The following is a 26605-nucleotide window of genomic DNA, read 5'->3' on the forward strand; positions in this document are numbered from 1 at the left end:
CGGCAAAGAAATATTACCAGTCGAGGCATACCAAAAAGCATCACCGGATGAAGCCAACCCAACAGTTCCTAATCGACATCATCCAAAAATTATTCAGGGATTGCACAGAAAACAAAAGCCCACATTGGTCGTAAACTAGACCGGACTGATTTTTGTGGACATGCCTTGCCGGAAAGCTTGGCACACGAATGTTTTTTTTTTTGCCGACATTGTGCAAATTTTTTTTATTTTTCACCAACGCTGGCCAATAATTGTTTTAGTACGATCAAGCAAATTTTCCTTGTTGATTTTGCTCAATAATAGGTTTACCATCGAGGTCGCCTGTGGTATTTCGTGGGAACTCAACCGCCCTTGTGTTTTGGTCGACATTGGCTTGCGCTGGTAGAAGAGGCAAAGAAAAATATAGCCGACCTTGGCAGCAAAAAAAAATCCATGGACAAACTTGGATAAAAAACAATTCTAGCCGACATCGGCCAAGAAAGATTACCGGTCGCTGTATCCCAAAGAGAATCACCGGATGAAGCCAATCGAACATTTCCTTATCGACATCTTTCGAAAATTATTCAGGGATTGAACAGAAAAGCAATAGCCCAAAACAGTCGTAAACTACACCCGACTGATATATGTTGACAGACCTCACCGGAAATCCTGGCAGAAGAATGTTTGTTTTTCGGCCGACATTGTGCAATGTTTTTATTTTCCATCAACGCCGGCCAATAATATTTTTCGTACCATCGAGGATGAAGCCAACCGAACAGTTCCTATTCGACATCATCAAAAAATTATTCAGGGACTGCACAGAAAACAATAGCCCACATCGGTCGTAAACTAGACGGGACTGATTTTTGTGGACAAGCCTATCCGGAAAGCTTGGCACAATAATTTTTTTTTTGCCGACATTGTGCAATTTTTGTTTTTTTATTTTTCAGCAACGCCGGCCAATAATTGTTTTAATACGATCAAGCAAATTTTCCTTGTTGATTTCGCTCAATTATAGGTTTACCATCGAGGTCGCCTGTGGTATTTCGTGGGAACTCAACCGCCGTTGTGTTTCGGTCGACATTGGCCAGCGTTGATAGAAGAGGCAAAGAAAAATATAGCTGTCCTTGGCAGCAAAAAAAAAATCCTGGACAAACTTCGATAAAAAACAATTGTAGCCGACATCGGCCAAGAAGAAAGATTACCGGTCGTTGTATCCCGAAAAGAGTCACCGGATGAAGGCAATCGAACATATCCTTATCGACATCATCCGAAAATTATTAAGGGATTGAACAGAAAAGCAATAGCCCAAAACGATCGTAAACTACACCCGACTGATATTTGTGGAAAGACCTCACCGGAAATCCCGGCAGAAGAATGTTTGTTTTTCGGTAGACATCGTGCAAAGTTTTTATTTTCCATCAACGCCGGCCAATAATATTTTTCGTACCATCGAGGATGTTTTCTTATTCATTGTCGCTCAAAAAGTTTTCCGTCAAGGTCGCCTATGGTATTTCGTGCTCACTCAACCGACGTTCATGATGTGAACCTGAGTAGGAGCGGAACGTTTGATACAGGCTACGAAGGTTTTGATGACGCCACTTCCAGTGAAGGAAGATAAGTCAGGGTAGACGCCACTTCCAGTGAAGGAAGATAAGTCTGGGTAGACGCCACTTCCAGTGAAGGAAGATAAGTCTGGGTAGACGCCACAAGGATTACCTTGATAAGTCTGATAATTGGTTCAACAAGGAACCCAGAGAGAAACTCTCACCCAATTTTATGAAAATGCCAAAAGTTTTTTTTTATTGAAAATAAAAACCAATACTTATAGTGTATCTGAGTAAAAAGATAAAAATAGACATGGGCCTTCTAAATAGGTTGGGCCAAAACTACAATAAATAAAAATTATAACTAAAAACATATTTAACTTGGGCCTTCAAATTAATCTGGGCCTTCAGCAACAATTAATAGTCTTGATAGTGTCTCTGCCTCTGGGCTTTCATCCTTCTCCACTTGGGCCTTCATCCTTCTCCACTCGGGGGCTTTATCCTTCTCCACTTGGGCCTTTGCCCTTCTCCACTTGGGCCTTTAGCCTGTATTTGGCCAATTTCAGGATTCTCATCATTCCCTCCTTCTTGGAAAACATTTGTCCTCAAATGTTCAGGATCATCACCGGGTTCAAGTACCACTTCCTTCCTTTTCTTGTGGGCTTGCTTGACATAGCTTTCATTCTTCTTTGCAATTTGCACCTTCACTTGGTCATACAATCTTTTCACATACTCAACTTTGGCATGTGCATCCTTACGTTGAGTCTCTTGGGGATTGCTTTTGTAAGTTGGCCTGTTAGGCAATGAAGCTCCGGGGAGGACATCAACTTGATGTTCTATGCCTCTTGAAGGTGGTAGTCCATGAGGAATCTCCTTAGGAAAGACATTTTTAAATTCCTGCAATAATGGTTGAACACTAGGAGAAATAGAAATAGTAAACTCATTAGAATTATCAGTAGAAATTTTACTGTCTTTGCAATACTGTAGATTGAGTGGTTCATGAGCAGGTAACACTTTCCTCACTTCACTCGCCTCTGCAAAATAATTAAATTTTCTCTCATGTGTATCACTCTTTTCCTCGGGTGTATCACTCTTCTTTTTCATATTCCTTTGTGGTGCCTCACTATTTTCTTTCTCTTGTTCTCTCTTTTCTCCCATTCTGATTTGGTCATCACACACTTCTCTAGGGGATAGAGGTTTAAGAGTAAACGAGGAAGATTTGGCTATTCGTCTGTAGGGCTTTTCGTTGTTACGGTTCAACAAACGTTGCATTTGTGTAGTCCACGCGTCCAGAAATAAGCGTTGAGATTCGTCCAGTTGATGATATACACCACCATTGTCACCAGCTCTTGCCATGATTAAGGAACAAAGAATTTTGCAGTAAATTAAAAAAAAATTCAGGACCTCACCACACTCTACTCACGTGTTTCTCTCTTTGATGGTAGTTCACTCGTGTTTGATGCTCTCAATATAGGCTTTTGTGTGATGTTTTCACTCTTGCCTTTTACCACTCACTCCCTCTTAAGTTCCTGGATGGACTGAATTAGACACACAAGGTAATATAAAATAAAAGGAAAGACAATATAATTATCAGAGTAACAGATTAGATTTGGGATAACAACTTGGACTTGATTTGGATAGCAGATTGGATTTGATTTGGATAACAGATTAGATTTGGATAACAAATCTGATTTGGATAAAAAATTTGATTTGATTTGATTTGGATAATAGACCAGATTTGGATAACAAATTAGATTTAATTTGGATAACAGATATTATAACAAATAAGATAACAGATAGGATAGCAGATAAGATAACAGATATGACAAGTAAACTTCAAATGCTCATAACTTTTGCTACGGTTATCCGTTTGAGGCCCACTATATATCAAAACGCTCAGAATTCAGAGGAGAATCTAGATAAGGGGATTTGTTCCACGATTTTCTTTCAAAAAAAACACCTCTAAATGCCTCAATTTCGTGTTCAAAGATCAAACACCCACTTTCTCTTTTTTCTCTTTCTTCTTTTCTTCTCTTTTTTTTTCAAAATTTCTGCAACTTTTTTTTTTACTTGAAACAGAACCCAAACAATTTTTTTTTATGACACAAAGTCTGAAAGACACTAGAAACAAGAACAACAACAAGAACACAAACGTGACAAGAACAAGAATGAAACAAAGACACAAACAAGAACGCAACAAGACGCAAACAAGAAAAACAAATAACAGAACAAGGACAAAACACGAACCAGGACAAATTACAAAGAAAAATAATAGGATAAGATAGAACCTGTATCAAGAGCCGAAGCTCTGATACCAGATGATAAGAATCTTACAGGGTGGATCGTTTGATACAGGCTACGAAGGTTTGGATGACGCCACTTCCTGTGAAGGAAGATAAGTCAGGATAGACGCCACAAGGATTACCTTGATAAGTCTGATAATTGGTTCAACAAGGAACCCAGAGAGAAACTCTCACCCAATTTTATGAAAATGCCAAAAGTTTTTTTTTTATTGAAAATAAAAACCAATACTTATAGTGTATCTGAGTAAAAAGATAAAAATAGACATGGGCCTTCTAAATAGGTTGGGCCAAAACTACAATAAATAAAATTATAACTAAAAACATATTTAACTTGGGCCTTCAAATTAATCTGGGCCTTCAGCAACAATTAATAGTCTTGATAGTGTCTCTGCCTCTGGGCTTTCATCCTTCTCCACTTGGGCCTTCATCCTTCTCCACTCGGGGGCTTTATCCTTCTCCACTTGGGCCTTTGCCCTTCTCCACTTGGGCCTTTAGCCTGTATTTGGCCAATTTCAGGATTCTCATCAGTTCATTTCGGGTGACATTGGACTGCGGTAATTGAATAGGCAAAGAAAAATAACCGACCTCAACAGAGAAAAGACTCCTTTACAAACATTGATCGAAAATAATCCTATGCGACATCGGCCAAGAAAGATTACCAGTCGAGGCATACCAAAAAGCATCACCGGATGAAGCCACCCGAACAGTTCCTAATCGACATCATCAAAAAATTATTCAGGGATTGCACAGAAAACAATAGCCCACATCGGTCGTAAACTAGACCGGACTGATTTTTGTGGACAAGCCTTGCCGGAAAGCTTGGCACAAGAATTAGTTTTTTTTGCCGACATTGTGCAATTTTTTTTATTTTTCACCAACGCCGGCCAATAATTGTTTTAGTACGATCAAGCAAATTTTCCTTGTTGATTTCGCTCAATAATAGGTTTACCATCGAGCTCGCCTGTGGTATTTCGCGGGAACTCAACCGCCGTTGTGTTTCGGTCAACATTGGCCTGCGCTGATAGAAGAGGGAAAGAAAAATATAGCCGACCTTGGTAGCAAAAAAAAAATCCTCGACAAACTTGGATAAATAACAATTCTAGCCGACATCGACCAAGAAAGATTACCGGTCGCTGTATACCGAAAAGAATCACCGGATGAAGCCAATCGAACATTTCCTTATCGACATCATCCGAAAATTATTAAGGGATTGAACAGAAAAGCAATAGCCCAAAACAGTCGTAAACTACACCCGACTAATATTTGTGGACAGACGTCACGGAAATCCTGGCAGAAGAATCTTTGTTTTCCGGCCGACATTGTGCAATGTTCTTATTTTCCACCAACGCCGGCCAATAATATTTTTCGTACCATCGAGGATGTTTTCTTATTGATTGTCGCTCAAAATGTTTTCCGTCAAGGTCGCCTATGGTATTTCGTGCACACTCAACCGATGTGCATTTCGGGTGACATTGGACTGCAGTAATTGAATAGGCAAGGAAAAATATAACCGACCTCAACAGAGAAAAGACTCCATTACAAACATTGATCGAAAATAATCCTATGCGACATCGGCCACAAAAGATTACCAGTCGAGGCATACCAAAAAGCATCACCGGATGAAGCCAACCGAACAGTTCCTAATCGACATCATCCAAAAATAATTCAGGGATTGCACAGAAAACAATAGCCCACATCGGTCGTAAACTAGATCGGACTGATTTTTGTGGACAAGCTTTGCCGGAAATCTTGACCCAAGATTTTTTTTTTGCCGACATTGTGCAATTTTTTTAATTTTCACCAACGCCGGGCAATAATTGTTTTAGTACGATCAAGCAAATTTTCCTTGTTGATTTCGCTCAATAATAGGTTTACCATCGAGCTCGCCTGTGGTATTTCGCGGGAACTCAACCGCCGTTGTGTTTCGGTCGACATTGGCCTGCGTTGATAAAAGAGGCAAAGAAAAATATAGCCGACCTTGGCAGCAAAAAAAAATCCTCGTCAAACATGGATAAAAAACAATTCTAGCCGACATCGGCCAAGAAAGATTACTGGTCGCTGTATCCCGAATAAAATCACTGGATGAAGCCGATCGAACATTTCCTTATCGACATCATCCAAAATTATTAAGGGATTGAACAGAAAAGCAATAGCCCAAAACGGTCGCAAACTACACCCGACGGATATTTATGGACAGACCTCACCGGAAATCCTGGCGGAAGAATGTTTGTATTTCGGCCGACATTGTGCAATGTTTTTATTTTCCATCAACGCCGGCCAATAATATTTTTTGTACCGTCGAGGATGTTTTCTAATTCATTGTCGCTCAAAAAGTTTTCCGTCAAGGTTGCCTATGGTATTTCGTGCACACTCAACCGACGTTCATTTCGGGTGACATTGGACTGCGGTAATTGAATAGGCAAAGAAAAATATAACCGACCTCAACAGAGAAAGGACTCCATTACAAACATTGGTCGAAAATAATCCTATGCGACTGATGAGAATCATGAAACTGGCCAAATACAGGCTAAAGGCCCAAGTGGAGAAGAACGAAGGCCCAAGTGGAGAAGGACTTTTGGCATTTTGATAAAATTTGGTGAGAGTTTCTCTCTAGGTTCCTGGTTGAACCAATTATCAGACTTATCAAGGTAATCCTTGTGGCGTCTACCCAGACTTATCTTCCTTCATTGGAAGTGGCGTCTACCCAGACTTATCTTCCTTCATTGGAAGTGGCGTCTACCCAGACTTATCTTCCTTAACCGGAAGTGGCGTCTACCCAGACTTATCTTCCTTCATTGGAAGTGGCGTCTACCCAGACTTATCTTCCTTCACCGGAAGTGGCGTCTACCCAGACTTATCTTCCTTCACTGGAAGTGGCGTCTACCCTGACTTATCTTCCTTCACCGGAAGTGGCGTCATCCAAAACCTCCGTAGCCTGTATCAAACGATCTGCCCCGTAAGATTCACATCATCTGGTATCAGAGCTTCGGCTCTTGATACAGGTTCTATCTTATCCTATTATTTTTCTTTGTAATTTGTCCAGGTTCGTGTTTTGTCCTTGTTCTGTTATTTGTTTTCTTGTTTGCGTCTTGTTGCGTTCTTGTTTGTGTCTTTGTTTCGTTCTTGTTTTTGTCACGTTTGTGTTCTTGTTGTTGTTCTTGTTTCTAGTGTCTTTCAGACTTTGTGTCATAAAAAAAAAATTGTTTGGGTTCTGTTTCAAGTAAAAAAAAAAAAAGTTGCAGAAATTTTGAAAAAAAAAAGAGAAGAAAAGAAGAAAGAGAAAAAAGAGAAAGTGGGTGTTTGATCTTTGAACACAAAATTGAGGCAGTTAGAGGCTTTTTTTTGGCAGAAAATCGTGTACCAAATCCCCTTATCTAGATTCTCCTCTGAATTCTGAGCGTTTTGATATATAGTGGGCCTCAAACGGATAACCGTAGCAAAAGTTATGAGCATTTGAAGTTTACTTGTCATATCTGCTATCTTATCTGTTATCCTATCTGTTATCTTATTTGTTATCATATCTGTTATCCAAATTAAATCTAATTTGTTATCCAAATCTGATCTATTATCCAAATCAAATCAAATTTTTTTTATCCAAATCAAATCAAATCTAATCTGTTATCCATATCAAATCCAATCTGCTATCCAAATCAAGTCCAAGTTGTTATCCCAAATCAAATCTGTTACTCTGATAATTATATTGTCTTTCCTTTTATTTTATATTACCTTGTGTGTCTAATTCAGTCCATCCAGGAACTTAAGAGGGAGTGAGTGGTAAAAGGCAAGAGTGAAAACATCACACAAAAGCCTATATTGAGAGCATCAAACACGAGTGAACTACCATTAAAGAGAGAAACACGTGAGTAGAGTGTGGTGAGGTCCTGAATTTTTTTTTAATTTACTGCAAAATTCTTTCTTCCTTAATCATGGCAAGAGCTGGTGACAATGGTGGTGTATATCATCAACTGGACGAATCTCAACGCTTATTTCTAGACGCGTGGACTACACAAATGCAACGTTTGTTGAACCGTAACAAAGAAAAGCCCTACAGACGAATAGCCAAATCTTCCTCATTTACTCTTAAACCTCTATCCCCTAGAGAAGTGTGTGATGACCAAATCAGAATGGGAGAAAAGAGAGAAAAAGAGAAAGAAAATAGTGAGGCACCACAAAGGAATATGAAAAAGAAGAGTGATACACCCGAGGAAAAGAGTGATACACATGAGAGAAAATTTAATTATTTTGCAGAGGCGAGTGAAGTGAGGAAAGTGTTACCTGCTCATGAACCACTCAATCTACAGTATTGCAAAGACAGTAAAATTTCTACTGATAATTCTAATGAGTTTACTATTTCTATTTCTCCTAGTGTTCAACCATTATTGCAGGAATTTAAAAATGTCTTTCCTAAGGAGATTCCTCATGGACTACCACCTTCAAGAGGCATAGAACATCAAGTTGATCTCCTCCCCGGAGCTTCATTGCCTAACAGGCCAACTTACAAAAGCAATCCCCAAGAGACTCAACGTAAGGATGCACATGCCAAAGTTCAGTATGTGAAAAGATTGTATGACCAAGTGAAGGTGCAAATTGCAAAGAAGAATGAAAGCTATGCCAAGCAAGTCAACAAGAAAAGGAAGGAAGTGGTACTTGAATTCGGTGATGATCCTAGACATTTGAGGACAAATGTTTTCCAAGAAGGAGGGAATGATGAGAATCATGAAACTGGCCAAATACAGGCTAAAGGCCCAAGTGGAGAAGAACGAAGGCCCAAGTGGAGAAGGACTTTTGGCATTTTGATAAAATTTGGTGAGAGTTTCTCTCCGGGTTCCTTGTTGAACCAATTATCAGACTTATCAAGGTAATCCTTGTGGCGTCTACCCTGACTTATCTTCCTTCACTGGAAGTGGCGTCTACCCAGACTTATCTTCCTTCACCGGAAGTGGCGTCTACCCAGACTTATCTTCCTTCACCGGAAGTGGCGTCTACCCTGACTTATCTTCCTTCACCGGAAGTGGCGTCATCCAAAAACTCTACAGCCTGTATCAAGTGATCCGCCCCGTAAGGTTCACATCAGCGACATCGGCCAAAAAAGATTACTAGTCGAGGCATACCAAAAAGCATCACCGGATGATGCCAACAGAACAGATCCTAATCGACATCATCCAAAAATTATTCAGGGATAGCACAAAAAACAAAAGCCCACATATGTCGTAAACTAGACCGGACTGATTTTTGTGGACAAGCCTTGCCGGAATGCTTGGCACAAGATTTTTTTTTTTTTACCGACATTGTGCAATTTTTTTTTATTCTTCACCAATGCCAGCCAATAATTGTTTTAGTACGATGAAGCAAATTTTCCATGTTGATTTCGCTCAATAATAGGTTTACCATCGAGGTCGTCTGTGGTATTTCGTGGGAACTCAACCGCCGTTGTGTTTCGGTTGACATTGGCATGTCTGATAGAAGAGGCAAAGAAAAATATAGCCGACCCTGGCAGCAAAAAAAAATCCTCGACCAACTTGGATAAAAAACAATTCTAGCCGACATCAGCCAAGAAGATTACCGGTCGCTGTATCCCGAAAAGAATCACCGGATGAAGCCAATCGAACATTTCCTTATTGACATCATCCAAAATTATTCAGGGATTGAACAGAAAAGCAATAGCCCAAAACTGTCGTAAAGTACACCCGACTGATATTTGTGGACAGACCTCAACGGAAATCCTGGCAGAAGAATGTTTGTTTTTCGGCCGACATTGTGCAATGTTTTTGTTTTCCATCAACACCGGCCAATAATATTTTTCGTACCGTCGAGGATGTTTTCTTATTCATTGTCGCTCAAAAAGTTTTCCGTCAAGGTCGCCTATGGTATTTCGTGCACACTCGACCGACGTTCTTTCGGATGACATTGGACTGGGGTAATTGAATAGGGGACGAAAATATAGCAGACCTCAACAGAGAAAAGACTCCATTACAAACATTGATCGAAAATAATCCTATGCGACATCGGCCAAGAAAGATTACCAGTCGAGGCATACCAAAAAGCATCACCGGATGAAGCCAACCGAACAGTTCCTAATCGACATCATCCATTAATTATTCAGGGGTTGCACAGAAAACAATAGCCCACATCGGTCGTAAACTAGACCGGACTGATTTTTGTGGACAAGCCATGCCGGAAAGCTTGGCCCAAGATTATTTTTTTTTGCCGACATTGTGCAATTTTTTTTTTTATTTTTCACCAACGCCGGGCATTAATTGTTTTAGTACGATCAAGCAAATTTTCCTTGTTGATTTCGCTCAATAATAGGTTTACCATCGAGCTTGCCTGTGGTTTTTCGCGGGAACTCAACCGCCGTTGTGTTTCGGTCGACATTGGCCTGCGCTGATAAAAGAGGCAAAGAAAAATATAGCCGACCTTGGCAGCAAAATAAAATCCTCGACAAACATGAATAAAAAATAATTCTAGCCGACATCCGCCAAGAAGGATTACCTGTCGCTGTATCCCGAAAAGAATCACCGGATGAAGCCAATCGAACATTTCCTTATCGTTATCATCCGAAAATTATTCAGGGATTGAACAGAAAAGCAATAGCCCAAAACAGTCGTAAACTACACCCGACTGATATTTGCGGACAGACCTCACCGGAAATCCTGGCAGAAGAATGTTTGTATTTCGGCTGACATTGTGCAATGTTTTTATTTTCCATCAACGCCGGCCAATAATATTTTTCGTACCGTCGAGGATGTTTTCTTATTCATTGTCGCTCAAAAAGTTTTCTGTCAAGGTCGCCTATGGTATTTTGTGCACACTCAACCGACGTTCATTTCGGGTGACATTGGACTGCGGTAATTGAATAGGCAAAGAAAAATATAGCCGACCTCAACAGAGAAAAGACTCCATTACAAACATTGATCGAAAATAATCCTATGCGACATCGGCCAAGAAAGATTACCAGTCGAGGCACACCAAAAAGCATCACCGGAAAAAGCCAACCGAACAGTTCCTAATCAACATCATCCAATAGTTATTCAGGGATTGCACAGAAAACAATAGCCCACATCGGTCGTAAACTAGACCGGACTGATTTTTGTGGACAAGCCATGCCGGAAAGCTTGGCCCAAGATTTTTTTTTTTTGCCGACATTGTGCAATTTTTTTTTTATTTTTCACCAACGCCGGGCATTAATTGTTTTAGTACGATCAAGCAAATTTTCCTTGTTGATTTCGCTCAATAATAGGTTTACCATCGAGCTCGCCTGTGGTATTTCGCGGGAACTCAACCGCCGTTGTGTTTCGGTCGACATTGGCCTGTGCTGATAAAAGAGGCAATGAAAAATATAGCCGACCTTGGCAGCAAAAAAAACTCCTCGACAAACATGGATAAAAAACAATTCTAGTCGTCATCGGCCAAGAAAGATTACCGGTCGCTGTACCCCGAAAAGAATCACCGGATGAAGCCAATCGAACATTTCCTTATCGATATCATCAAAAATTATTCAGGGATTGAATAGAAAAGCAATAGCCCAAAACAGTCGTAAACTACACCCGACGGATATTTGCGGACAGACCTCACCGGAAATCCTGGCAGAAGAATGTTTGTATTTCGGCCGACATTGTGCAATGTTTTTATTTTCCATCAACGCCGGCCAATAATATTTTTCGTACCGTCGAGGATGTTTTCTTATTCATTGTCGCTCAAAAAGTTTTCCGTCAAGGTCGCCTATGGTATTTCGTGCACACTCAACCGACGTTCATTTCGGGTGACATTGGAATGGGGTAATTGAATAGGGAACGAAAATATAGCCGACCTCAACAGAGAAAAGACTCCATTACAAACATTGATCGAAAATAATCCTATGCGACATCGGCCAAGAAAGATTACCAGTCGAGGCATACCAAAAAGCATCACCGGATGAAGCCAACCGAACAGTTCCTAATCGACATCATCCAATAATTATTCAGGGATTGCACAGAAAACAATAGCCCACATCGGTCGTAAACTAGACTGGACTGATTTTTGTGGACAAGCCATGCCGGAAAGCCTGGCCCAAGATTTTTTTTTTTTTGCCGACATTGTGCAATTTTTTTTTATTTTTCACCAACGCCGGGCATTAATTGTTTTAGTACGATCAAGCAAATTTTCCTTGTTGATTTCGCTCAATAATAGGTTTACCATCGAGCTTGCCTGTGGTTTTTCGCGGGAACTCAACCGCCGTTGTGTTTCGGTCGACATTGGCCTGCGCTGATAAAAGAGGCAAAGAAAAATATAGCCGACCTTGGCAGCAAAATAAAATCCTCTACAAACATGAATAAAAAACAATTCTAGCCGACATCGGCCAAGAAGGATTACCGGTCGCAGTATCCCGAAAAGAATCACCGGATGAAGCCAATCGAACATTTCCTTATCGTTATCATCCGAAAATTATTCAGGGATTGAACAGAAAAGCAATAGCCCAAAACAATCGTAAACTACACCCGACTGATATTTGCGGACAGACCTCACCGGAAATCCTGGCAGAAGAATGTTTGTATTTCGGCCGACATTGTGCAATGTTTTTATTTTCCATCAACGCGGGGCAATAATATTTTTCGTACCGTCGAGGATGTTTTCTTATTCATTGTCGCTCAAAAATTTTTCTGTCAAGGTCGCCTATGGTATTTTGTGCACACTCAACCGACGTTCATTTCGGGTGACATTGGACTGCGGTAATTGAATAGGCAAAGAAAAATATAGCCGACCTCAACAGAGAAAAGACTCCATTACAAACATTTATCGAAAATAATCCTATGCGACATCGGCCAAGAAAGATTACCAGTCGAGGCATACCAAAAAGCATCACCGGATAAAGCCAACCGAACAGTTCCTAATCAACATCATCCAATAATTATTCAGGGATTGCACAGAAAACAATAGCCCACATCGGTCGTAAACTAGACCGGACTGATTTTTGTGGACAAGCCATGCCGGAAAGCTTGGGCCAAGATTTTTTTTTTGCCGACATTGTGCATTTTTTTTTATTTTTCACCAACGCCGGCCATTAATTGTTTTAGTACGATCAAGCAAATTTTCCTTGTTGATTTCGCTCAATAATAGGTTTACCATCGAGCTCGCCTGTGGTATTTCGCGGGAACTCAACCGCCGTTGTGTTTCCGTCGACATTGGCCTGGGTTTATAAAAGAGGCAAAGAAAAATATAGCCGACCTTGGCAGCAAAAAAAAAAATCCTCGTCAAACATGGATAAAAAACAATTCTAGCCGACATCGGCCAAGAAAGATTACTGGTCGCTGTATCCCGAAAAGAATCACCGGATGAAGCCGATCGAACATTTCCTTATCGACATCATCCAAAATTATTAAGGGATTGAACAGAAAAGCAATAGCCCAAAACGGTCGCAAACTACACCCGACGGATATTTATGGACAAACCTCACCGGAAATCCTGGCAGAAGAATGTTTGTATTTCGGCCGACATTGTGCAATGTTTTTATTTTCCATCAACGCCGTCGAATAATATTTTTCGTACCGTCGAGGATGTTTTCTTATTCATTGTCGCTCAAAAAGTTTTCCGTCAAGGTCGCCTATGGTATTTCGTGCACACTCAACCGACGTTCATTTCGGGTGACATTGGACTGCGGTAATTGAATAGGCAAAGAAAAATATAACTGACCTCAACAGAGAAAAGAGTCCATTACAAACATTGATCGAAAATAATCCTATGCGACATTGCCCAAGAAAGATAACCAGTCGAGGCATACCGAAAAGCATCACCGGATGAAGCCAACCGAACAGTTCCTAATTGACATGATCCAAAAACTATTCAGGGATTGCACAGAAAACAATAGCCCACCTCGGTCGTAAACTAGACCGGACTGATTTTTGTGGACAAGCCTTGCCGGAAAGCTTGACCCAAGATTTTTTTTTTTTGCCGACATTGTGCAATTTTTTTTATTTGTCACCAACGCCGGGCAATAATTGCATTAGTACGATCAAGCAAATTTTCCTTGTTGATTTCGCTCAATAATAGGTTTACCATCGAGGTCGCTTGTGGTATTTCGTGGGAACTCAACCGCCGTTGTGTTTCGGTCGACATTGGCCTGCTCTGGTAAAAGAGGCAAAGAAAAATATAGCCGACCTTGGCAGCAAAAAAAAATCCCTCGACAAACTTCGATAAAAAACAATTCTAGCCGACATCGGCCAAGAAAGATTACCGGTCGTTGTATCCCGAAAAGAATCACCGGATGAAGCCAATCGAACATTTCCTTATCGACATCATCCAAAATTATTCAGGGATTGAACAGAAAAGGAATATCCCAAAACGGTCGTAAAGTACACCCGACTGATATTTGTGGACAGACCTCACCGGAAATCCTGGCAGAAGAATGTTTGTTTTTCGGCCGACATTGTGCAATGTTTTTATTTTCCATCAACGCCGGCCAATAATATTTTTCGTACCGTCGAGGATGTTTTCTTATTCATTGTCGCTCCAAAAGTTTTCCGTCAAGGTCGCCTATGGTATTTCGTGCACACTCAACCGACGTTCATTTCGGGTGACATTGGACTGCGGAAATTGAATAGGCAAAGAAAAATATAACCGACCTCAACAAAGAAAAGACTCGACTACAAACATTGATCGAAAATAATCCTATGCATCATCGGCCAAGAAAGATTACCAGTCGAGGCATACCAAAAAGCATCACCGGATGAAGCCAACCGAACAGTTCCTAGTCGACATCATCCAAAAATTATTCAGGGATTGCACAGAAATCAATAGCCCGCATCGGTCGTAAACTAGACCGGACTGATTTTTGTGGACAAGCCTTACGGGAAAGCTTGGCACAAGAATTTTTTTTTTTGCCGACATTGTGCAATTTTTTTCTTATTTTTCACCAACGCCGGGCAATAATTGCATTAGTACGATCAAGCAAATTTTCCTTGTTGATTTCACTCAATAATAGGTTTACCATCGAGGTCGCCTGTGGTATTTCGTGGGAACTCAACCGACGTTGTGTTTCGGGCGACATTGGCCTGTGCTGGTAGAAGAGGCAAAGAAAAATATAGCCGACCTTGGCAGCAAAAAAAAATCCCGCGACAAACTTGGATAAAAAACAATTCTAGCCGATATCGGCCAAGAAAGATTGCCGGTCGCTGTACCCCAAAAAGAATCACCAGATTAAGCCAATCGAATATTTCCTTATCGACATCATCCGAAAATTATTCTGGGATTGAACAGAAAAGCAATAGCCCAAAACGGTCGTAAACTACACCCGACTGATATTTGTGGACAGACCTCACCGGAAATCCTGGCAGAAGAATATTTTTTTTTCGGCCGACATTGTGCAATGTTTTTATTTTCCATCAGAGCCTACCAATAATATTTTTCATACCATCGAGGATGTTTACTTATTCATTGTCGATCAAAAAGTATTCCGTCAAGGTCGCCTATTGATATGAACCCACATGGCACAAGGGCTGACTTAGGATCGTCTAGGATTAAACCTTGATGGAAAATGCGGAAATTGATTAAGGAAAGGATGGAAAATAAGGTGGCTAATTTCGTGGGTCTTAATAAGGTGGTTCTTGGCATAAAATGGATGAATGGGATGGTAAAACGTAGGTTAAGTGGTGGCTGAACAGAAATATAGAAATGGCAATAACTGAAGCTACAGGGCTCCAAATGATGTGAACCTGAGTAGGAGTGGATCGTTTGATACAGGCTACGGAGGTTTGGATGACGCCACTTCCGGTGAAGGAAGATAAGTCAGGGTAGACGCCACAAGGATTACCTTGATAAGTCTGAGATTGGTTCAACAAGGAACTCAGAGAGAAACTCTCACCAAATTTTATCAAATGTCAAAAGTTTCTTTTATTGAAAACAAAAACAAATACTTATAGTGTATCTGAAGAAAAAGATAAAAATAGACATGGGCCTTCTAAACAGTTTGGGCCAAAATTACAATAAAAATAAATTATAACTAAAAACTTATTTAACTTGGGCCTTCAAGTTAGTTTGGGCCTTCAACAACAATTAGTAGTCTTGGTAGTGCCTCTGCCTCTGGGCCTTCATCTTTCTCCACTTGGGCCTTCAATCATCATCAATGGCAGCTATACAAATGACCAACCTTGTCTCTATGACGTGTTGGGCTTGTTTAAGTCTGCCTCTGGTCATGGGACCTTCAAGTGCTTCATGGTCCTTGCCCTTGGTTATGTCCTCATCACCAAATGAGGTGATTCCAAAACGAGGTGAAAGGTCTCGTTTTGAAATTCAATTTAGGCTCAAGAATCACTTAATTTGAGTGCGTAAAATGGGAGTTATGGCCACGAGATAATTCTGGGCAGAGGTAGATTTTCTGGAATTGTGGTTTGAAAGAACAAGGGTGATGATGAAAGGAAGGAAAGAATCACTCTTTCCAGCGAGGGCAACACACAAAGGTTGTGAAAGTCCTTTGATACAGCCAAGGTGTTCTTGAATCACTCAAGAATTTAGGAGAATCACTCTCACTAAGATAAAAGAGATAAACTCTAATTTTCTGAATAAAACTCAACTTGTGTTTATTGATAAAATGGTTCAGCTTATATAGAAGCTTTACAGCAGATTTTAGTAATGACCCACTAACTTAGAATTAAAATAACTTAATGCCATTAACCTAGGGAATTAAAACAAACTTAATGGCTGAGTGTAACTGAAATTGTGGCAACCAAAAGTCACCCCCAACAGCCAACAAGTCAGCCACCAATTGGTCTCCCAAAAGGCTGATGCCTAGGTTGCCAATTGGGCCCTTATTACAACTTGAACTAAACCTAACTAAAGCCCTTTTAGTTGATTAACCCAAAACATATTTTTGGTCAGCCAACTTTACAAGGATTGGGCCATTATTTAGACAAACTAAACACTCTAAAATTGAGACAAAGTGGTGTCATTTAGTCCTCCTCCATTTGGGCCATGATACAACTCACAACCTTGGACTTTTCTCCTTGAAACTTGGGCTTGTATTCAAATAGTATGGACAGCACTTGTTGAAGAGCTTCCTTGGCTTTCCTTGCTCTAGCCCTTGTCATAGGTCCTCCAAGTCCTTCAAGTGGATCCTTGCCCTTGCTCTTGAACGTGTCCTCATCACCTATGGTATTTCGTGCACACTCAACCGACGTTCATTTCGGGTGACATTGGACTGCGCAAATTGAAAAGGCAAAGAAAAATATAACCGACCTCAACAGAGAAAAGACTCCATTACAAACATTGATCGAAAATAATCCTATGCTGATGAGAATCATGAAACTGGCCAAATACAGGCTAAAGGCCCAAGTGGAGAAGGATGAAAGCCCAGAGGCAGAGACACTATCAAGACTATCAATTGTTGCTGAAGGCCCAAACTAATTTGAAGGCCCAAGTTAAATAAGTTTTTAGTTATAATTTATATTTATTCTAATTTTGGCCCAAACTGTTTAGAAGGCCCATGTCTATTTTTATCTTTTTGTTCAGCTACACTATAAGTATTGGTTTTTGTTTTGAATAACAAAACTTTTGGCATTTGATAAAATTTGGTGAGTTTCTCTCTGGATTCCTTGTTGAACCAATTATAAGACTTATCAAGGTAATCCTTGTGGCGACTATCCTGACATATCTTCCTTCACTGGAAGTGGCGTCTATCCTGACTTATCTTCCTTCACCGGAAGTGGTGTCTACCCGGACTTATCTTCCTTCACCGGAAGTGGCGTCTACCCTGACTTATCTTCCTTCACTGGAAGTGGCGTCATCCAAAACCTCCGTAGCCTGTATCAAACGATCCCCTCCTACTCAGGTTCGCATCATATGCGACATCGGCCAAGAAAGAATACCAGTCGAGGCATGCCAAAAGGCATCACCGGATGAAGCCAGCCGAACAGTTCGTAGTCGACATCATTCAAAAATTATTCAGGGATTGTACTGAAAACAATAGCCCGCATCGGTCGTAAACTAGACCGGACTGATTTTTGTGGACAAGCCTCATGGAAAGCTTGGCACAAGAATTATTTTTTTTGCCGACATTGTGCAATTTTTTTTTTATTTTTCACCAACGCCGGGCAATAATTGCTTTAGTACGATCAAGCAAATTTTCCTTGTTGATTTCGCTCAATGATAGGTTTACCATCGAGGTCGCCTGTGGTATTTCGTGGGAACTCAACCGCCGTTGTGTTTTGGTCGAAATTGGCCTGCGCTGGTAGAAGAGGCAAAGAAAAATATAGCCGACCTTGGCAGCAAAAAAAAATACCTCGACAAACTTGGATAAAAAACAATTCTAGCCGACATCGGCCAAGAAAGATTACCGGTCGCTGTATCCCAAAAAGAATCACCGGATGAAGACAATCGAACATTTCCTTATCGACATCATCCGAAAATTATTCAGGGATTGAACAGAAAAGCAATAGCCCAAAACGGTCGCAAACTACACCCGACTGATATTGTTGCACAGACCTCACCGGAAATCCTGGCTGAAGAATGTTTGTTTTTCGGCCGACATTGTGCAATGTTTTTATTTTCCATCAGCGCCGGCCAATAATATTTTTCGTACCATCGAGGATGTTTTCTTATTCATTGTCGCTCAAAAAGTTTTCCGTCAAGGTCGCCTATGGTATTTCGTGCACACACAACCGACGTTCATTTCGGGTGACATTGGACTGCGGAAATTGAATAGGCAAAGAAAAATATAACCGACCTCAACAGAGAAAAGACTCCATTACAAACATTGATCGAAAATAATCCAATGCGACATCGGCCATGAAAGATTACCAGTCGAGGCATGCCAAAAGGCCTCACCGGATGAAGCCAACCGAACAGTTCCTAGTCGACATCATCCAAAAATTATTCAGGGATTGTACTGAAAACAATAGCCCGCATCGGTCGTAAATGATGAGAATCCTGAAATTGGCCAAATACAGGCTAAAGGCCCAAGTGGAGAAGGGCAAAGGCCCAAGTGGAGAAGGATAAAGCCCCCGAGTGGAGAAGGATGAAGGCCCAGAGACAGAGACACTATCAAGACTATTAATTGTTGCTGAAGGCCCAAACTAATTTGAAGGCCCAAGTTAAATAAGTTTTTAGTTATAATTTATTTTTATTGTAATTTTGGCCCAAACTGTTTAGAAGGCCCATGTCTATTTTTATCTTTTAGTTCAGATACACTATAAGTATTGGTTTTTGTTTTGAATAAAAAAAAACTTTTGGCATTTTCATAAAATTGGGTGAGAGTTTCTCTCTGGGTTCCTTGTTGATCCAATTATCAGACTTATCAAGGTAATCCTTGTGGCGTCTACCCTGACTTATCTTCCTTCACTGGAAGTGGCGTCTACCCTGACTTATCTTCCTTAACCGGAAGTGGCGTCTAGCCAGACTTATCTTCCTTAACCGGAAGTGGCGTCTACCCAGACTTATCTTCCTTCACTGGAAGTGGCGTCTACCCTGACTTATCTTCCTTCACTGGAAGTGGCGTCATCCAAACCTTCGTAGCCTGTATCAAATGATCCGCCCCGTAAGATTCACATCATCTGGTATCAGAGCTTCGGCTCTTGATACTATCTTATCCTATTATTTTTCTTTGTAATTTGTCTTGGTTCGTGTTTTGTCCTTGTTCTGTTATTTGTTTTTCTTGTTTGCGTCTTGTTGCGTTCTTGTTTGTGTCTTTGTTTCGTTCTTGTTCTTGTCACGTTTGTGTTCTTGTTGTTGTTCTTGTTTCTAGTGTCTTTCAGACTTTGTGTCGTAAAAAAAAATTGTTTGGGTTCTGTTTCAAGTAAAAAAAAAGTTGCAGAAATTTTGAAGAAAAAAAAAAGAGAAGAAAAGAAGAAAGAGAAAAAAGAGAAAGTGGGTGTTTGATCTTTCAACACGAAATTGAGGCAGTTAGAGGCTTTTTTTTGGCACAAAATCGTGTACCAAATCCCCTTATCTAGATTCTCCTCTGAATTCTGAGCGTTTTGATATATAGTGGGCCTCAAACGGATAACCGTAGCAAAAGTTATGAGCATTTGAAGTTTACTTGTCATATCTATTATTTTATCTGCTATCCTATCTGTTATCTTATTTGTTATAATATATGTTATCCAAATTAAATCTAATTTGTTATCCAAATCTGATCTATTATCCAAATCAAATCAAATCAAATTTTTTATCCAAATCAGATTTGTTATCCAAATCTAATCTGTTATCCAAATCAAATCCAATCTGCTATCCAAATCAAGTCCAAGTTGTTATCCCAAATCTAATTTGTTACTCTGATAATTATATTGTCTTTCCTTTTATTTTATATTACCTTGTGTGTCTAATTCAGTCCATCCAGGAACTTAAGAGGGAGTGAGTGGTAAAAGGCAAGAGTGAAAACATCACACAAAAGCCTATATTGAGAGCATCAAACACGAGTGAACTACCATTAAAGAGAGAAACACGTGAGTAGAGTGTGGTGAGGTCCTGAATTTTTTTTTAATTTACTGCAAAATTCTTTGTTCCTTAATCATGGCAAGAGCTGGTGACAATGGTGGTGTATATCATCAACTGGATGAATCTCAACGCTTATTTCTGGACGCGTGGACTACACAAATGCAACGTTTGTTGAACCGTAACAAAGAAAAGCCCTACAGACGAATAGCCAAATCTTCCTCATTTACTCTTAAACCTCTATCCCCTAGAGAAGTGTGTGATGACCAAATCAGAATGGGAGAAAAGAGAGAACAAGAGAAAGAAAATAGTGAGGCACCACAAAGGAATATGAAAAAGAAGAGTGATACACCCGAGGAAAAGAGTGATACACATGAGAGAAAATTTAATTATTTTGCAGAGGCGAGTGAAGTGAGGAAAGTGTTACCTGCTCATGAACCACTCAATCTACAGTATTGCAAAGACAGTAAAATTTCTACTGATAATTCTAATGAATTTACTATTTCTATTTCTCCTAGTGTTCAACCATTATTGCAGGAATTTAAAAATGTCTTTCCTAAGGAGATTCCTCATGGACTACCACCTTCAAGAGGCATAGAACATCAAGTTGATGTCCTCCCCGGAGCTTCATTGCCTAACAGGCCAACTTACAAAAGCAATCCCCAAGAGACTCAACGTAAGGATGCACATGCCAAAGTTGAGTATGTGAAAAGATTGTATGACCAAGTGAAGGTGCAAATTGCAAAGAAGAATGAAAGCTATGTCAAGCAAGCCCACAAGAAAAGGAAGGAAGTGGTACTTGAACCCGGTGATGATCCTGAACATTTGAGGACAAATGTTTTCCAAGAAGGAGGGAATGATGAGAATCATGAAACTGGCCAAATACAGGCTAAAGGCCCAAGTGGAGAAGGGCAAAGGCCCAAGTGGAGAAGGACGAAGGCCCAAGTGGAGAAGAACAAAGCCCCCGAGTGGAGAAGGATGAAGGCCCAGAGACAGAGACACTATCAAGACTATTAATTGTTGCTGAAGGCCCAAACTAATTTGAAGGCCCAAGTTAAATAAGTTTTTAGTTATAATTTATTTTTATTGTAATTTTGGCCCAAACTGTTTAAAAGGCCCATGTCTATTTTTATCTTTTTGTTTAGCTACACTATAAGTATGGGTTTTTGTTTTGAATAAAAAAAACTTTTGGCATTTTGATAAAATTTGGTGAGAGTTTCTCTCTGGGTTCCTTGTTGAACCAATTATCAGACTTATCAAGGTAATCCTTGTGGCGTCTACCCAGACTTATCTTCCTTCATTGGAAGTGGCGTCTACCCAGACTTATCTTCCTTAACCGGAAGTGGCGTCTACCCAGACTTATCTTCCTTCACTGGAAGTGGCGTCTACCCTGACTTATCTTCCTTCACTGGAAGTGGCGTCATCCAAACATTCGTAGTCTGTATCAAACGATCCGCTCATACTCAGGTTCGCATTCGCATCAGTAAACTAGACCGGACTGATTTTTGTGGACAAGCCTTACCGGAAAGCTTGGCACAAGAATTATTTTTTTTGCCGACATTGTGCAATTTTTTTTTATTTTTCACCAACGCCGGGCAATAATTGCTTTAGTACGATCAAGCAAAATTTCCTTGTTGATTTTGCTCAATGATAGGTTTACCATCGAGGTCGCCTTTGGTATTTCGTGGGAACTCAACCGCCGTTGTGTTTCGGTCGACATTGGCCTGCGCTGGTAAAAGAGGCAAAGAAAAATATAGCCGACCTTGGCAGCAAAAAAAAATCCCTCGACAAACTTGGATAAAAAACAATTCTAGCCGACATCGGCCAAGAAAGATTACTGGTCGCTGTATCCCAAAAAGAATCACCGGATGAAGCCAATCGAACATTTCCTTATCGACATCATCCAAAAATTATTCAGGGATTGAACAGAAAAGCAATAGCCCAAAACGGTCGTAAACTACACCCGACTGATATTTGTGCACAGACCTCACCGGAAATCCTGGCAGAAAAATGTTTGTTTTTCGGCCGACATTGTGCAATGTTTTTATTTTCCATCAGCGCCGGCCAATAATATTTTTCGTACCATCGAGGATGTTTTCTTATTCATTGTCGCTCAAAAAGTTTTCCGTCAAGGTCGCCTATGGTATTTTGTGCACACTCAACCGATGTTCATTTCGGGTGACATTGGACTGCGGAAATTGAATAGGCAAAGAAAAATATAACCGACCTCAACAGAGAAAAGAATCCATTACAAACATTGATCGAAAATAATCCTATGCAACATCGGCCAAGAAAGAATACCAGTCGAGGCATGCCAAAAAGCATCACCGGATGAAGCCAGCCGAACAGTTCGTAGTCGACATCATCCAAAAATTATTCAGGGATTGTACTGAAAACAATAGCCCGCATCGGTCGTAAACTAGACCGGACTGATTTTTGTGGACAAGCCTTACCTGAAAGCTTGGCACAAGAATTATTTTTTTTGCTGACATTGTGCAATATTGTTTTTCACCAACACCGGGCAATAATTGCTTTAGTACGATCAAGCAAATTTTCCTTGTTGATTTCGCTCAATGATAGGTTTACCATCGACGTCGCCTGTGGTATTTCGTGGGAACTCAACCGCCGTTGTGTTTCGGTCGACATTGGCCTGCGCTGGTAGAAGAGGCAAAGAAAAATATAGCCGACCTTGGCAGCAAAAAAAAATACCTCGACAAACTTGGATAAAGAGCAATTCTAGCCGACATCGGCCAAGAAAGATTACCGATCGCTGTATTCCAAAAGGAATCACCGGATGAAGACAATCGAAAATTTCCTTATCGACATCATCCGAAAATTATTCAGGGATTGAACAGAAAAGCAATAGCCCAAAACGGTCGTAAACTACACCCGACTGATATTTTTGCACAGACCTCACCGGAAATCCTGGCAGAAGAATGTTTGTTTTTCGGCCGACATTGTGCAATGTTTTTAGTTTCCATCAGCGCCGGCCAATAATATTTTTCGTACCATCGAGGATGTTTTCTTATTCATTGTGATGTGAACCTGAGCAGGAGCGGATCGTTTGATACAGGCTACGAAGGTTTGGATGACGCCACTTTCGGTGAAGGAAGATAAGTCAGGGTAGACGCCACAAGGATTACCTTGATAAGTCTGATAATTGGTTCAACAAGGAACCCAGAGAGAAACTCTCACCAAATTTTATCAAATGCCAAAAGTCCCTTTATTGAAAACAAAAACAAATACTTATAGTGTATTTGAACAAAAAGATAAAAAATATACATGGGCCTTCTAAACAGTTTGGGCCAAAATTACAATAAAAATAAATTATAACTAAAAACTTATTTAACTTGGGCCTTCAAGTTAGTTTGGGCCTTCAGCAACAATTAGTAGTCTTGGTAGTGCCTCTGCCTCTGGGCCTTCATCTTTCTCAACTTGGGCCTTCAATCATCATCAATGGCAGCTATACAAATGACCAGCCTTGTCTCTATGACGTGTTGGGCTTGTTTAAGTCTGCCTCTGGTCATGGGACCTTCAAGTGCTTCATGGTCCTTGGTTATGTCCTCATCACTCCCTCCTTCTTGAAAAGGATTTGTCCTCAAATCCAAGGCTCCTCCATCTGCATCAAAAAGAGATAGATCAGACACATTGAAAGTGGCACTTACATTATACTCACTAGGCAAGTCAATCTTGTAGGCATTGTCGTTGATCTTCTCCAACACTTGGAATGGTCCGTCTCCTCTAGGTTGAAGCTTGGACTTCCTGTGTTTTGGGAACCTCTCCTTCCTCAGGTGTACCCAAACCCAATCACCTGGTTCAAGCATGACTTTCTTTCTGCTTTTGTTGGCTTGCCTTGCATAGCTCGCATTTTTCTTTTCAATTTGGGCCTTCACTTGCTCATGCAACTTCTTCACATACTCAGCTTTAGCCTGTGCATCCTTATGCTTAAACATAGCAATGTTAGGCATAGGCAAGAAATCAAGAGGAGTCAAAGGATTAAATCCATACACTATCTCAAATGGTGAACAATTAGTTGTGCTATGGACAGCCCGATTATAAGCAAACTCAACATGAGGCAAACAGGCTTCCCAAGATTTAAGATTTTTCTTTAAAACAGTCCTAAGCAGTGTGCCTAAAGTCCTATTGACTACCTCAGTTTGACCATCAGTTTGTGGGTGACAAGTAGTAGAAAACAACAATTTAGTACTAATCTTACCCCACAAGGTCCTCCAAAAGTGACTAAGGAATTTTGCATCCCTAACACTGACAATGCTCCTCGGTAATCCATGAAGCCGCACTATTTCTTTGAAAAACAAATCAGCCACATGACAAGCGTCATCCACTTTCTTGCAAGGGATGAAGTGTGCCATCTTAGAAAACCTGTCAACAACAACAAACACAGAATCCTTTCCATTCTTGGTTTTGGGCAGCCCCAAAACAAAGTCCATAGATATGTCAGTCCAAGGATATTCAGGAACAGGCAAAGGAGTATACAATCCATGAGGTTTAACCTTAGATTTAGCTTGTTTACACACAATGCAATGACCACAAAACTTATGCACATCACGCCTCATATGATGAGAATCATGAAACTGGCCAAATACAGGCTAAAGGCCCAAGTGGAGAAGGACGAAGGCCCAAGTGGAGAAGGACAAAGCCCCCAAGTGGAGAAGGATGAAGGCCCAGAGGCAGAGACACTATCAAGACAATTAATTGTTGCTGAAGGCCCAAACTAATTTGAAGGCCCAAGTTAAATATGTTTTTAGTTATAATTTTTATTTATTGTAGTTTTGGCCCAACCTATTTAGAAGGCCCATGTCTATTTTTATCTTTTTGTTCAGATACACTATAAGTATTGGTTTTTATTTTCAATAAAAAAAACTTTTGGCATTTCATAAAATTGGGTGAGAGTTTCTCTCTAGGTTCCTGGTTGAACCAATTATCAGACTTATCAAGGTAATCCTTGTGGCGTCTATCCTGACTTATCTTCCTTCACCGGAAGTGGCGTCTACCCAGACTTATCTTCCTTCACTGGAAGTGGCGTCTACCCAGACTTATCTTCCTTCATTGGAAGTGGCGTCTACCCAGACTTATCTTCCTTAACCGGAAGTGGCGTCTACCCAGACTTATCTTCCTTCACTGGAAGTGGCGTCTACCCTGACTTATCTTCCTTCATTGGAAGTGGCGTCATCCAAACCTTCGTAGCCTGTATCAAACGATCCGCTCCTACTCAGGTTCACATCATCTGGTATCAGAGCTTTGGCTCTTGATACAGGTTCTATCCTATCCTATTTTTTTTTTCTTCGTAATTTGTCCAGGTTCGTGTTTTGTCCTTGTTCTGTTATGTGTTTTCTTGTTTGCGTCTTTGTTTCGTTCTTGTTCTAGTTCTTGTCACGTTTTTGTTCTTGTTCTTGTTTCTTGTGTGTCTTTCAGACTTTGTCAAAAAAAAAATCTGTTTGAGTTTTATTTCAAGTTAAAAAAAGTTGCAGAAATTTGAAAAAAAAAAGAGAAGGAAACAAAAAAAAGAAAAGAAAAGAAAGTGGGGCGTTTGATCTTTGAACTCGAAATTGAGGCATTTAGAGGTGTTTTTTTTGGGAAGAAAATCGTGTACCAAATCCCCTTATCTAGATTCTCCTTTGAATTCTGAGTGTTTTGATATATAGTGGGCCTCAAACGAACAACCGTAGCAAAAGTTATGAGCATTTGAAGTTTACTTGTCATATCTGTTATCTTATCTGTTATCCTATCTGTTATCTTATTTGTTATCATATCTGTTATCCAAATTAAATCTAATTTGTTATCCAAATCTGATCTATTATCCAAATCAAATCAAATTTTTTTTATCCAAATCAGATTTGTTATCCAAATCAAATCAAATCTAATCTGTTATCCATATCAAATCCAATCTGCTATCCAAATCAAGTCCAAGTTGTTATCCCAAATCAAATCTGTTACTCTGATAATTATATTGTCTTTCCTTTTATTTTATATTACCTTGTGTGTCTAATTCAGTCCATCCAGGAACTTAAGAGGGAGTGAGTGGTAAAAGGCAAGAGTGAAAACATCACACAAAAGCCTATATTGAGAGCATCAAACACGAGTGAACTACCATTAAAGAGAGAAACACGTGAGTAGAGTGTGGTGAGGTCCTGAATTTTTTTTTTAATTTACTGCAAAATTCTTTGTTCCTTAATCATGGCAAGAGCTGGTGACAATGGTGGTGTATATCATCAACTGGACGAATCTCAACGCTTATTTCTGGACGCGTGGACTACACAAATGCAACGTTTGTTGAACCGTAACAAAGAAAAGCCCTACAGACGAATAGCCAAATCTTCCTCATTTACTCTTAAACCTCTATCCCCTAGAGAAGTGTGT

At 40.2% G+C, this 26605-nt stretch overlaps 1 pseudogene; it reads right to left on the reverse strand.

Moving 5' to 3' along the window:
• Positions 1-24597, reverse strand: part of LOC114381524 — a 53016-nt pseudogene extending 28419 nt beyond the window's left edge.
• Between the last annotated feature and the right edge of the window lie 2008 nt (positions 24598-26605).

The sequence above is a fragment of the Glycine soja genome, chromosome 13 (assembly GCF_004193775.1).
Source record: "Glycine soja cultivar W05 chromosome 13, ASM419377v2, whole genome shotgun sequence".
Taxonomy (NCBI): Eukaryota; Viridiplantae; Streptophyta; class Magnoliopsida; order Fabales; family Fabaceae; genus Glycine; species Glycine soja.